We start from the raw sequence: 14,298 nt of genomic DNA, 5'->3' as shown, positions 1-14,298 counted from the left end.
TGTCCTGCTGGGAGGGGGACCTGAGGGCGTACTTAGTCTGCAAAGGTGTTTGGATGGGTGGTGCATGTCAAGTAACATCCACATGAGTTCCAGGACCCAAGGTATTCCAGCAAAACATTGAACTGTACCGAGATGATCAATGTTATTAACTTCACCTGTCAGTGGTTTTAATGTTGTGGCGGACCAGTGTACAGTGCACAGTATGTACAGCGTATAGAGCATGTTGTAGAAGTTTCTCTAAAGAAACAATTTATCCAACGGTAGGTAGACAACAGAGGATGACAGCAACCAACTATAAAAAGAAATGTTTGTGACATCATAACGGTGGATTTACTCTTCAAAGGACTGACCTCTGAAGAGCTGCAAATATATTATGTAATTGTAATTCACCAAATATCAGTTCTTATACTTAGATTAAAGAGTACATGCTGAGATGACAGGTGTAGAACAGGTGAAGTTGTTCCTTCCCACCTTATTAAGAACATGCTGCTGAATAAAGAGCTAGAACAGAGGAGGATTCAGTAGCTTAATACTTTACACTACACACACACACACACCCACACACATACACACACACACACACACACACACCCACACCGCCAGTTGGTTGTGTTCCAAACCCACTCTTAGCCTCCTTAAATCACCAAGGTAAAGTGTTAGTAGAGGCAGAACAAAATGAAATGAAAATAAACATGGCAGAGCAACGTTTACAGCCCAGAACCCGGTATCACTCCCCTCGGTGGAAAACACACCATAAATTACTGCAGATCATTTTGTGGAATTTCGTCAAAAGATTGTTCTGCGCTCCAACAAGAAATTGGGCAGTTGATTTATATCACCATTAATTGTGCGTGCATGTGAGCGAGTCTAGATGATTTGTGTGTGTGCCTGCTGGGTGTCCTTGTGCGCATCCATTTGTTTATATGCAAGATTGGTGTGTGTGTGTGTGTGTGTGTGTGTGAGTCAGAAAGAGAGAGAGCGATGGGATTCTGGCTGTGGAGAGTAACAACGCTGTGGTTTTTGACCATACGATCCTGTACATTTCTTGCTCTGTAGGCAGCTGGACAGCCTCCATCGCTCATAACAACGACAATATGTTCCATATGAATCCCACTCCTCACCACTGTCAACATCTGGCTACAACCCCGGCTGCACACATTTGTAAAGTATATACTCTCTGACTGATTCTTGTCTGGAGCAAGTAAAAAAGGGACAAGACAAAATCAATAATTTCAAGGCAATTCACTGTTTATTGGAGCGTCAGTGAGGAAAGCATTCTTCCGAGAGATGATAAAAGGTAATGCAGCAACTGAGTTCTTCCACTGATGTAAGCTTATGTTTGGTGCAGGTAAAAAGGTGGTGATAAATTGTACTGTATGTCAGCAAAGAGCGTTACTAATGTCAAATGTGATTAAACTTTGCAATCCTAAACAAACCAGTCATCATACATTTGACCCATATGAATCAATTTACGTCCAATATTCACTCTCTGTTTTGGTCTCCACCAGCTGCAGAGAAAAATAATTGGCTAATTAGCTGCTAAATGCTCCACTATGGTCACTACTTTACTTGCATGACTGTTTTGGTGTGTCTTCCACTGAGTGGGTGGCGTTAAAAGAGCTGTCTGCTGTTCGGAATGAGGTTAAAATTTAATATCAGTATATTGTCCCGCCAAAATATCATCAATATCATCGTCTTACGGCAAAGACAACATGTAGCATTATTCAAATCCCTTGGCTTGCCATTTTCTCCCGCTTTAAACCCAAAATATTGCCAAACTGGTGGGCTGGTGTAAGCCTCCATTTCTATATTGTTAAAGCGTTGGGTGCATGCCACAACATCAGGCCAGTCAACCTGTAGTAACCTCCACCAGCCCGATCTCATTCCATTTTTCAAAATAAGTGCCCAAAGATGTTTGAAATTCATTATTGTGAAAATGGTGTAAAAAGACAAAAATGGGAAATACTGCAATGTTCAATAATATCTAAATGACCCCAAGCATAGAATTTGTGGCATGAAAAACCAAAACTTTGAGCTGAAAGATGCTAAAAGGCTCAAAAGAGGTGAGGGAAACTGCGGAGATGGTGATAATTTTCTGTGGCTTCATCAGTGCCAGCAATCCCTTTCACAGCACATATAGTTAATATATAGTTAATAATAATTAACTGTCATGTATTTAACTTAGCTATCATATATATAGTAAATCAATTGTAAATATTACAAATCTTGATCAGCACTGCTGTTACACTTGCATTTGGTTAGCGATGTAGAAAGTACAGTGTGTCAGTTATATTTGTTCCCTGACAGCGGAAGGCTTACAATGTGCTGTCATGGACAATGTGATGTGAAGTAAAGCAGTAGCACAAACACTTTAGCCAAAATATTCTTCAGTATGAATATGATGAGAAAATTGGTAGGGCCCTTGGTAGCAATTACAGCTGTGAGGATATGTTGAATAATCTCAGCTTTGCACATCTGGAACAAGCAATCTTACTTCGATAAATCGCTCCAGCTTCCGCTCACTGAGGAACTGGAAGAAATGAAATTGTCAAGGCCTCGTCTACATTTTCAGTCCAGCGGAAGTTTGGACTGTTCAGCGGCCTGTTTAAAAGTTTTATTTTCAAAATTCACAGCTACAATTCTGCATTAATTTTGTTTTGTAAACCTTCAAGTCTTTGGTTGTTCATTATTATCAAGTCCCACATTCATATATCGTATGCCCAGCGGCTAGTATGGCCCGTAAGAATTGATTTAGTACAGCTGCTCTGTTGTTGTTAGCAATGCTGGCTCAGGTGTGTGTGAACTGACCAATCAGAGCAGACTGGATAGTCGGGAGGAGGGGGGACCTTAAAGAGACGGGAGCTAAAACATAGTGTTTCAGACAGAGAGGGAATACAATGCTGCAGCACTGGACAGTATGAGAAAAACGATGTGTTTTTTGAGCATTAAAGCATGTAAATATATACAAGAAGTAACCCAAAGTAAAATGATGACTCTGAAATTGAGCAAATGTGTCCTTTAAATGAGGTAACAACTAATCATTAGGTCCCCCTGTATAAATAAAGGATGATGGCAAGATGAGCCTTCAGCCATTGTGATAGGCTAAGGATTTTGGAATAACTGGAAAGATGTGGGTTCTCTGGTGGCAATTTAAAATACATCAGAAAATCAATATAGAGCAATTATCAAGGTAGACAGCTTTTTCAAGTCACTCCTGAGGACATTCATGATTATCCCTATAACGGAAATTCACCACGATCATCTTATCCTGTGTTTTTATCACAATCTGTGATAAAATCTTATGTCCTTCCATCCCTCCTCTTAAGACTCTTCATCCTGAATAAAAGTCATTAAACTTTAGGATGTAAGTCTAAAAAACTGCTTTGATGAACCCTAACTATAAATGAGATGTATGAAAGAGCCAAGTAGTGAGTGAAATCTCCTTTAGACCTGCACCATATTGTATAGCTTAAAAGCATGAGGTCTGTGTCCCAGTTTCACCCAGAGCTGTGGCCTGGATAGCAAATCAAAATCTCCCATTTTTAAGTATAGAACTGAATTACTATGGGCACCTCAGCCTAAGGTTTTTTCTTTTTTAAATAATATGGGCAGGATTGTACACTGGCAGTGACTCAAATGGAAAAAGGGGCATTAGTCTCAGACGTGTGGTTGGAAATTTAACATACAGGACAGTCTGCACATTCTGAGTGTCTGAGGAATTTCTCGTGTTCCTTCACTGCGCCGTACTGGTCACTTTACAGGACAGATTACTTAAAGTTTAGCTGTGGACCAGTTGTCTTTGTCTTTCTGTAATGCTGTTGTCTATTCAGACCCTGGTGACTTAAATGACGGGCACTGTTGTCAGACTTCCTGGCTTCCACGCTTACGTTTACTCTTAAGCCAGTCCAGATTCCTGTGTGCTTGTGTATGTGATCAATTGGCCCAGGACACAAACTGAAGGGAGCGTGTGTCTTTTCATCATGCAATATCTTTTTTCCTTCTTTTTGAGAAAATGCAACAATCATTTAAAATATTGAAGTTACAGGCAAAAAGACAAGTGTTACAAAGTTCACTGACTCATGCACTGGCAAGTGCTGTAAAGGGGAAATCTGAGACAATCAGCAATTAATAATCCTGCACTGACAATCTGACTACTGAGTAGTCCTGCAAGTCAGCAGCTACCAAAGGCCAGGTGTACTCTTCTTGTCTGTGCAAGGCTCACTTTGATGTGGGCAGATGTAGATGACACACTTTATATACAAGAAGTTATACCAAACAGGCAGCACTGAGCTGGAAGTGCAGGATACGCCCTGTTGAATTTGGGTGCCACGGATTTGTAGCCACTTCCACGAGCAGTTTACCCAGGCAGTCACTGCAGGGTTTTGTGGTCAGGGCGGAGGTCAGAGCATGCCGGGCTTCCCTATAGAGGAGCAACTCTGGCTGAAAAAAAACAAAAAACAACCCTAAAGCCTCATGTCACGAAAAACACATGAGCTTATATATCATCTGAAGGCAAAAGTTGGTACTAGATTGTCTTCTTCTGCTGTGTGACTTTTTTTTTTACATAGTTTCAAAGCATCGGCTGACACATTACATACTAGTGATGTAATCTAATTCAGCCTGAGATTTTGTTCATGTTGCTTGTTAAAGAGGGGAGTTTTTGTATTTTATGTGAACACAATTTTTCACATTAACCAAGAAATATGTTGATTGTTAAGAATTGTTATTTTTGCTGCATTTTTCATGGATGTCGTGAGACAGTTACTATGTCTGAAGATGACGCCCCAATCATTAATCGCTTCACCAACTGACAGTATTGTGTCTATGTTGTACATGTGTCTCTTTTATGACAATTATCTGAGCCAAGTATGTCTTTCATGAAGCAATATTATGTTGAAATGTGTTAAAATGTCCATTGTTAATCTTACTAAGCTTAGTGTCATTATGCAATGGAGCTACAGCATGAATTAAATCAGTAATAAAGTCTGTTATTGGGGCTGAGCCTAGTTTTTCATTTGTAAAAAAGCGAGTCCCTCTCCTCAGTTTGTAATGTTTTCGTTGAACCTGTCTCTTGAAAAGTGAAACACACTCCTCCCAACATGTCAAATATGCACCTCGATTCACATTTACCTCAGAATCTGAAAAGAACTTGTGATGAAGAGCACCCAAGTTTACCTTTTGGTGGAACTATCTATGATAGTTGCAGCTGCTCAGAGTCAGCAGAGAGTCCAGTGCAGAGCCAGATCTTCTGCGGGAATAAACACGAGGCGTCAAATCAAGTCTGCTCTAATCCAGAGCCATTTACTGACGGAAAGAGAGCTCATAGATTACTTTTTAACCTCTAGGATTAAAAAGTGGATTTATCTTCACTCCTGTTTATCAGGCTGACTGCAGCAATGATCCAGGAAGGTGAAGTCCATTGTTTGGTGTTACTGTACTGTAGTGTTGACTACTGACTGGAGCTGGACGGGAAAAGCTGTTTTACTACATAATTGAAATTACAGAGAGGGGAAGGGGAAAAAAAAGAGAGAGAACCAGATTCTCTGGTTAGTGCTGAATTTAGTGAGAGTCGACCTGAATTTAAATATACAGACAAACACACCCTCAGCATGTCATTGCTTGCTAGCTCCTGACAAATGTACAGTAAAGTAATGTGGCTGTTTAGGCTGAATAAACACAAATGATCCAGCAGTCAGACTCACTTCGCTGGTGGTGAACACACCATTAAACAACCGCCATTGCTGCTAAAAATCTATCTGACGTGATTTATTAAGTTTAGTCTCATTAGCCAAGTTCCCTATCTTGGTGGTAGTGACGGCCGACCAAATGAAACGTACCATTAGCTTGAGTAAACTTTAGGATTTCTTAAAGTTTTAACATTGTTGGGAAATTTGTGATAATGCAAGTACGCAACTCAACAAAATATATACCACAGGTCAAGTCATTTTTAGATATTTTGATGCAGAATTCTTTAATATTAAGGAGGCCTGAAATAAAACATGCTTTTGGGATGAAATAAATCAATAAAAGACCCCCACTCTCTCTTGAAAATCAGACTTTTTAATTTGACATTTTGGCCTCCTTTATTGAATTTATAAAATAGTATATTACAAAATGCAAATGTAAATAAAACGTGGACGACGTCTTCCTCATGAGAATTGCTGTTTTTATTTGAGTGCAGGATAGTCTGGTTCTGATAGACTAATGCAGCTTCTATATTTCGGCACTGCGTCAACATCAACCCCACGCAGGATGGATGAGCTCAGCCAGAAGCTAGCAGCATACTGTGTGCATTTACTTGACATGTGTTTTTATTTATTCTACAACTCTACAAGCTTTATTACTTTTCTATTTTTATCATAGTAAGCCATGAACCATTATCATGTCATCACTGAATCATCACACCAACACACACACACACAAGGACATACAAAATAAAGCTGTGGTTGGAGTGGAAAGGATTACAGTCTGCAGAACTCTATTTCCCAGAAGGCCTCAGAAGACTCCTGCACAGACTCATAGTGCATTCACATGCTCCTCGGATGGTCCCATTTCCCATGTTGGGAAGTTGTTTTTCCGACTTCGGTGTGTTCATGAGTTTTAAGTCGTAATGTGGAAAGAAAGAAGATAAATGTCCCAACTAATCCAGGTCACTCTATGCGGACAGCAACTAACAGTTACCGCCTGACAGGTAACTATTGTCACCTTATGTACCTGAGCTAACCACGTTATTAAGTTACAGCAATCTCCTGAATAAAGTCCTGTGCTTGTTTAACCCGATCCATCCCCGACCTCCTCCTCCCCATACAGACGTTTCACTCTTTAGTCTACTTCGCCTTACTTCCTCCTTCACAGCTGTGGTGATTACTACCGCCACTAGAGGTCACCATCTTACAACAAATGTAATTATGGGTCGTAATAAGCTGCTTTCATGTTCAACCTATATGGTCGTTTTTTCTAGTTGGGACAGGCTCTTCTGCTTATATGACGTAAAAGTTGGCAAGTTGTGTCCCACAATATGTTATTGTTGGGTCTCGATGGGGCGTTACATGATCAGGAGCTTATTTTTCTGAATATTCTGACACCACATGAATGCGCTGACAAATGACAAAACACACAAGACAAATAGAAGGAGAGTAAGATGGACAGAAAGCAAAGCCAGAACCACACTGACATAATGAATGAAAGACGCTTCCAGTAAAGACTCAGAAGTCTATTTACTTTCATTTCATTTTCGGATGTACTTTTTTCTTCAGTATTTGTTTTTGGCACAGTAGAAATGGGTACCATGGTTGCAAATGTGATGTTGTTACTATAAGAATGTGATTGTGTTTGGAAATATGAGAATCGAGTGAAAACAGAAGAGAAAGAGCAGCTCCTGTTTACACTGTGTTCCGACTGGATTTAACGTGAATTGACCCCAGCAGTCAAACAGTGCAAACATATCCTGGCAGACGTGGACTGATGGGATTTCAGGTCACAATAAGTCATGGAATGTGCCTCTGCCACTTGTCTCTGTACGGACTATAAAGCAACTTCTCCTCTACGGACAATGAGCCTCCTTGTGAGAGAGCAAAGATGTTCAGGGAGAACGAGACGAGCCTGCCAACAGAAATAAAGATGGAGTAGTTGGAGCACACGGTAGAAATGTGGAAGTTTTAAAATGAAAGAAATAATAAGATCTCTCCTCCGCTGTGAGCCATCAATCAGGTCAGAAGCCTCTTTCTTTTTGTGAGAAGAACAAATGATAATATTATGATCAGAATAAATTTGATGCTGGATGTTACAGAATGTTCTGTTTCTTTCCCATGACACACGTTACAGTAGATCTCGCAAAATATGTCTAGATAAATCCACTGTTAATCTGGCTTTAGAAAATCTATAACATCAACACAAGGGAGTAAAGTAGACTCTTGGCATTGTAGGATATCTCTAATGGTTTTTTTTGTTTTTTACAGGAATTAAAACATAGATCTTCTGACATTTTTATGTCTTATTCAAAAAGATTCGACTGACTCTCATACAACTGTGTTATTTTGGATGGAAAAACATTAAAGGTGCAGCAGGTATAAATCAAGTCAACAGAAAAGTCACTGGTGTTGACAGTTCACATTTCAAATATTAATAGTATCATAGATAAACAATGGAAAGTAAAATTATCTTTAAATCAGTTGTGGTTGGGTAATGAAATTATCTGACTTTAAAACAACATTTCAGCAAACTGCATTTACTTGCTTTTTGCAGAGTGTTTGATGACAAGATCAGTACAAGTCTTGTGTCTGTTAAGTTTGGAGCTTGGGCTCGGCGGTGCTTAGCTTAGCTGAGCATGAACACTGAAAACAGGGGGAGACGGCAAGCCAGCAGCTCTAATGCTTATGCAGTGTATGTGTAAAATCTGTTCACAAACACTGTCTGAAACCCCCAGAAACTGTGGTCTCAATTTCTGAGGCAATGTGTGCAACAGCTTTTTGAGGGAAGAAGAAAAAACAGTTTACCCACTTGCTCAGCACTTATGCGCCCTGCAACATCATGGGGATGGAAAGACTCCGGGAAGTCATTGTACTTAGCTGTTGTTCGCCAAGAAATAGTGACAGCACACATTTTTTCATTTATGTACAGATTTTAAACCTGTGATTAATAGTCAATTGTGAGTTTTAGAGGTGTTTTAGTGGTCGAATATTTTTTAACTTTTGATAGAGCCAGACTAGCTGTTTCCCCTGTTTGCAACATTTATGCTATCCATGCATTATTCCCTGAGAAGTTAATGAAAAAGTCAAAAAACAATGTTAAAGAAAATGAGAAAAAATCCTGGATCTGTCTCCTGGGGTCTATTCAGGGCTGAGACCCCTCCTCCATCCAAGTGCTGTGGAAATCTGTTCAGTAGTTTTTGTGTAATCCTGCTGACAAACCAACCAACAATTGGACACGGGTGAAAATAATAAGCACAGAAAGCTAAAATGGATTATTGGATCAATCAAATTGTTTTTAGCTGCGCAACTTTTACCACGACCATGACTTAACCAAAAAACAAAACAACAAAACAAATAAGTAATTTGCATCACAAAAATTCAGTAATTTCACCATTTGACTGGCAGGCTTATCTGCAGGATTGTCACTGAAGTTTCACAATACTGGCTGATAACAGCTAAAGACAACAACGAGCTGCAAATGGAAAAAGTAGTGGAGGAAAGTTTGTAGTGGGAGCCTTGTGGGAACAAATTGGCCGTGTTAGGGGAGTTTCTGCTAAGTGTTTGAGAGTTAAATATACTGTTTAGTGGCAACTGCAGCTGACTGGTCATTATGGAAACAAAGTGAGCAATGCATGACAGGTTTTTTTATCAGCACAAAATGTGGTTGAGGCAGCAACTTTTCTACACGTGAGCATGGCCAAACTGAACAGTTAGGTCAGCCATCATTTTAAGGAAACTTGATATTGATTTTGTTTTGGAGCACACTCGCAACACAATACCTGTTAAGCATACTATGTTAGGAAAGATCCCTGCTGTTTTCCTCATTCCTAAGCTTCTGTATAGTTTTGTTTTACGTTGATATTTTGGAAATGGTGCAAAGGGATCTTGCAGAGGATCTCTGGAGCTCTGCTTTTTTGTTATGGTGCTGCTTCCATATGACTGTGGGTCAGAGCAATGGGACCAGTGCCTAACCTCCACCAGACTGCTCTCTATTTTAATTATTACTAGGCCTGTCTAATCAAAAGTGCTTCACCTGATTGTATCAAACACTAAGAGGTAATTGGTTGCCACCTTTAAAGGTGAATAGACATACAGTGTAGTATAATGTATTGACAGGTAAAATGCTCATGCCAAGTTCAATTGGACTACAGTTACAGCTGCAGTGCATTTCATCTGTTTAAAATAAAGCCGGTTGCCACATTCAGGAAAATTCTTTGCTTTGACTGATTGAATGTGATGATCGTTTCCACTCATTATTTCCCCTCAAGGTACGTAACTGTAGCACCGAGGTAATGTAACTTCTACTTTCTACTTCTCCTCACGTCAGGTTTCACACCCTATTTCCTTTCAAACCTTTTTTCTTATCCAAGTCCATATTGTTGCTTCTTCAGCTATCACCAGTTACGTCAATCCACAAATCTCCTCCGCTACATTAAACTGTGACGTCTAATAGCTTAAACTAACTGCAACAAACTATCCATTTCTCCCTTTGAGGTTGGTTTCAATCTTGAAATATGAAGTTGGAGCATATTTAGTGATGGAAACCACCAGAAGTGCTAAAAATACCTCTGCCAGTCTGGTAGCCACGAGGCTCCATCACACACTCATTACCACACGACCTGAGGTTGGGAGGAGAGGAGAGAGGAGGGGATGTGGTCAGGAGAGAGGCATATAGCATGTGCGTGCGTTTGCGTGTGTGTGTGTGTGTGTGTGTGTGTGTGTGTGTGTGTGTGTGTGTGTGTGTGTGTGTGCGTGCGCGCGCGTGTGTGTGTGTGTGTGTGTGTGTGTGTGTTGAAAGGGTTTGCAGCTGAAAGAAAAGGAGAGAGAAAGTAAGGGATGTGGTAAAAAGAGGAAAAGAGAAGTGGAAAGTGAAAGAAAGGAAGAGAGAAGGATATGAGGTGTGTGTGTGTGTGTGTGTGTGTGTGTGTGTGTGTGTGTGTGTGTGTGTGTGTGTGTGTGTGCGTGCGTGCGTGTGTGTGTCTGTCTGTGTCTGCACAGAGTCAAGAATGGTTGTGGTCAGATACATTAGTATTATATGATATTTCCTATGGTCTCCTGGCATTTCTGAATGACGGCACATATTGAAGCCTACTGGTCTATTATTGAAATCTTGCATCACATCACTTCTGAAGAATTTGCAGTTTGTTTGTCTGGACAAATCCCTCTCTCCTCTCCTCTCATCTCTCCTGTCCTCTCCCCTTCTCTCCGTCCTCCAGCCACCTTCCCTTTCTCCTCTCTCCCTCTGATTTATTCCCCTGTTTCTTCTCCATCCATCCGTCCGTCTGTCTGCTGCTCTCTGTTCCAGCTGCCGAGTCCCTCCAGGACCATCAATCCTTCTCCTCAACCCATACCTGGCCCTCATTCAGCGCGCACACACACGCAAGCACACACATACAGATATCAACACACGTGTACAAATACGAAGCCATATGCACGCATGCAGACACATGTAGCATGTATGCATGAACAATCACTAAAATACACACTGAGACACACACACAAGGAAGCCAGCGGGGCAACCTGATCCTTCAGTCAACCTTGGAGTGAATCACACAGATGGAACTTCCAGGTTTGGGTCAGAATCTGAAATCAAGACTAACAAGGTGATCTGTGGCTCAGCGGGCCGAGGCTCAGCGGGCCGAGGCCCTGTGCTGGCGAGAACACGGGTTTGAGCTCGGCTTACAACCAGTTACTTCACTGTCCTCTCTCACAGTCTAACACTGTTAATAAGAGACTGTAGATCTGAAGATGAAAGAAACAAGAGAGAGATTTAAACTCCAGGTTGACAGAGTTTCTATGTTTCACATTCAGAATTCATTCCTTTAATTTGAGTTTTCACCACACTGGTGATTTGAAACGTGAAGTTTACTTGCTGGTTTTAAAGATATAGAAGATATAAGATATAGATATAAAATTTCCTCATTAAAACGTTTAAAAAACGACTTTTTAAATATTTTTTTTGTTTACTTACTTTATCCCAAATGTTTCCAACCATGGTAGAGCCCAGAGAAAATCGTTATTTTATCCAGGGTAACGGTGCTTTTAATACGGTTGCCTGTGTAAATGGGTGAATGCTTGATGATACGTTAGTGAGGAAGGAAGTCATCAAACTTGATAAAAATATCAAAAAAACTCTAATATATTATCTCGTCTGTGAACCTGATCTATGCCAGAGTCATAACAGAGAGATTTTCATCAGCAATGGTGGTTGTTTAAGCGTTGGTGTAGTTTTAGCTAGCTCCCTGTCCATTTTGCAGTTAATGACCCCCTCCCTCCGCTCTACTGTACGTCACCATATGAACGCTCAGCGGTGACCGCCACACACGGCAGCGAACAGGAGGATCCTGCTCTCTGCGCATTCACAACGAACTCCTCTTTATGGAGTTCTCTGTCCTGATTGGATAAAGGGGGCAGGGAAACTGCAAAATGTCTTTATTCTTTTATTGCATGAGCAGGAGAAACACGAGTTACTGATCCAGTGTCTACTGTTGGAATGTAGAGCTATTTAACACTTATTTTAATAGAAATATTTTTCAAATCACATACGGCAGCTTTTACAATGAAGACAACAACTCCAATCATCCCACATTACTTCACAACATCGTCATCCTACGTGTTTTGTTTTCATTGTTTTGATTGAAGAAGGCCTTGCAGCATACAGTGCCTTTAATGAAAAAATGTAATCTGCAAGAATGTGAATGTAATTTGAATATTGAGTTAGATACTGTTGTCTGATTTTGAGGAAAACTGAATACATTTCACAGAGTATATCCACTTATTTTTTAAAGTTATCACAACTGTCACACATTACAGCATATAGGGTCCAAAGTGTAGGGTTCCACTAATTACTGTCCCTCAACCACAAAGTGGCCCAGGGACCAAAGCATAGTTTGCAGTTCTTCATCAGTTAAACAAGCAATTTTAATCATGTTAGTGGATCAAATTCACAATTTTAGGTTTGTTATTGTTGGTGGTTCAGTGGTGGAAATCTACACTGGTGGTCAAGGTCTGATTCTTGCCTGACACAACAACCTTGTCAACCTCCATCATACCACAGCAGATTGATTTGGCGTGTTTGATGGAGGAGGCGAGGTATGTGTCCAAACATGATTGAGAGGAGGCCCATGAGGACCCATGACCAATGAGATACGCCACTGTTGTTACCCATGAAAATCAGTTTCTTTGTTGAACGTAGATCAGCGGCAGCAGCTGCGGTCAGGAAGCATCCCTCGGTGTGTGAATTCAAAGCTGCTCCTCTGCATCGGAGGACACGGCTGGAAAGATTCACAGGAAGGAGAAAGAGGCACATCATTTCTCCATGTTCACTGATGCAAGGTAACGCAAAGCAGGTTGCAGCTTATTGTGAATTTACACTTGATCATTGGTTGCTTCAAAAGGTTTTACTTTACGAGCAAAGAGCTGTCCCAGGAGCCAGATCTCCAGCTCGAACTCTCTCCTGCACGTGCTCAGTCACTCGGCCCTTTCCTCAATAATTTAATAGTTTGAATTATTGTATTTGGACATTCAAACAGCCAATTAAGGGATATGTCTGGGTAAACATTATCACATGTTTTGGTCCATATATATGTCAAAGAGTGCAGAGCGGTCCAATGCAAACACATGACATCAGCATACGGAGAGAGAGAGAGTGAGATACAGTACAGCTACAGAAACCGGTGGTGAGAGAGACTGAGAGATGAAGTGTGAGACAAAGAGAGGCAGTAACAACAAATTGGCAGAATTAAGTGGAGGAGAAGAAGAGGAGTTGGAACCTGGGGGGGAAAGACAACTAATGAGACGGAGATTTCAAAAATAACACAATTGGAAAACACAGGGAAAGTGTACTAATATGTTTCTTGGGTGGCCAGCTGCTGGATGATGTGTTTAATACACTTAACAGTCCCTGATTTATTAAGTGGCAGATGCGATAGTGACGAGAGCGAGGGACAGATGAGGAGTCAAACAAAGGAAGGAGGTCACACACAGGACTGGGTGTTGATGCACGAAGGCGAGAGGAGGACACAATGAGTGAAGTTAAGGTGTTAATACTGAAGGGGTTATGGGAGAGCGTACTGAAAGAATAGAAGAGACAAGAAGGCAAAAATACAGAGGAGAGAAATGAACAAAAAAGTGTTGAGGAAAGGAAAAAGGAGAAGCTGGTTTCTGGAGAAGAACTTGACTCCACAGCTGTTTAAACATCGTTGTAGTTCATAGTTTATTGTGTATATGTAAGAATGTGTGAACGTTATTAATGGAATATCTTTAGAAATATAAAACAATCAGATTTAGATCTGTTTTTCTAGAAAATATCTGAAGATGTTGTTGATTGTCCAAGATGGAGATTAAAATAGCTGCCTTCACACTAAATATGTTTTTCCATATGCAAGCCATTGATACAACACTGAAGATTAGAGAAACCAATCAATCGTCTTTCAAACAGCCTGACATCCATAAAATACAGTCAAAGCCTCTTTTTGCAGGCGCCAGGATGAAGTGACTGAGGGGGCATTTATTCATTTATTTTGTTGTATTGCATAATTAATTGATTTACCAATGCAATAACAACACAGTGTATACTGTTTCAATATTAAATAATGCATTTATTAAT

The sequence above is a fragment of the Pagrus pagrus genome (assembly GCF_965226575.1).
Source record: "Pagrus pagrus genome assembly, chromosome: 7".
Classification (NCBI taxonomy): domain Eukaryota; kingdom Metazoa; phylum Chordata; class Actinopteri; order Spariformes; family Sparidae; genus Pagrus; species Pagrus pagrus.
Note: the sequence above shows the minus strand (reverse complement) of the source record.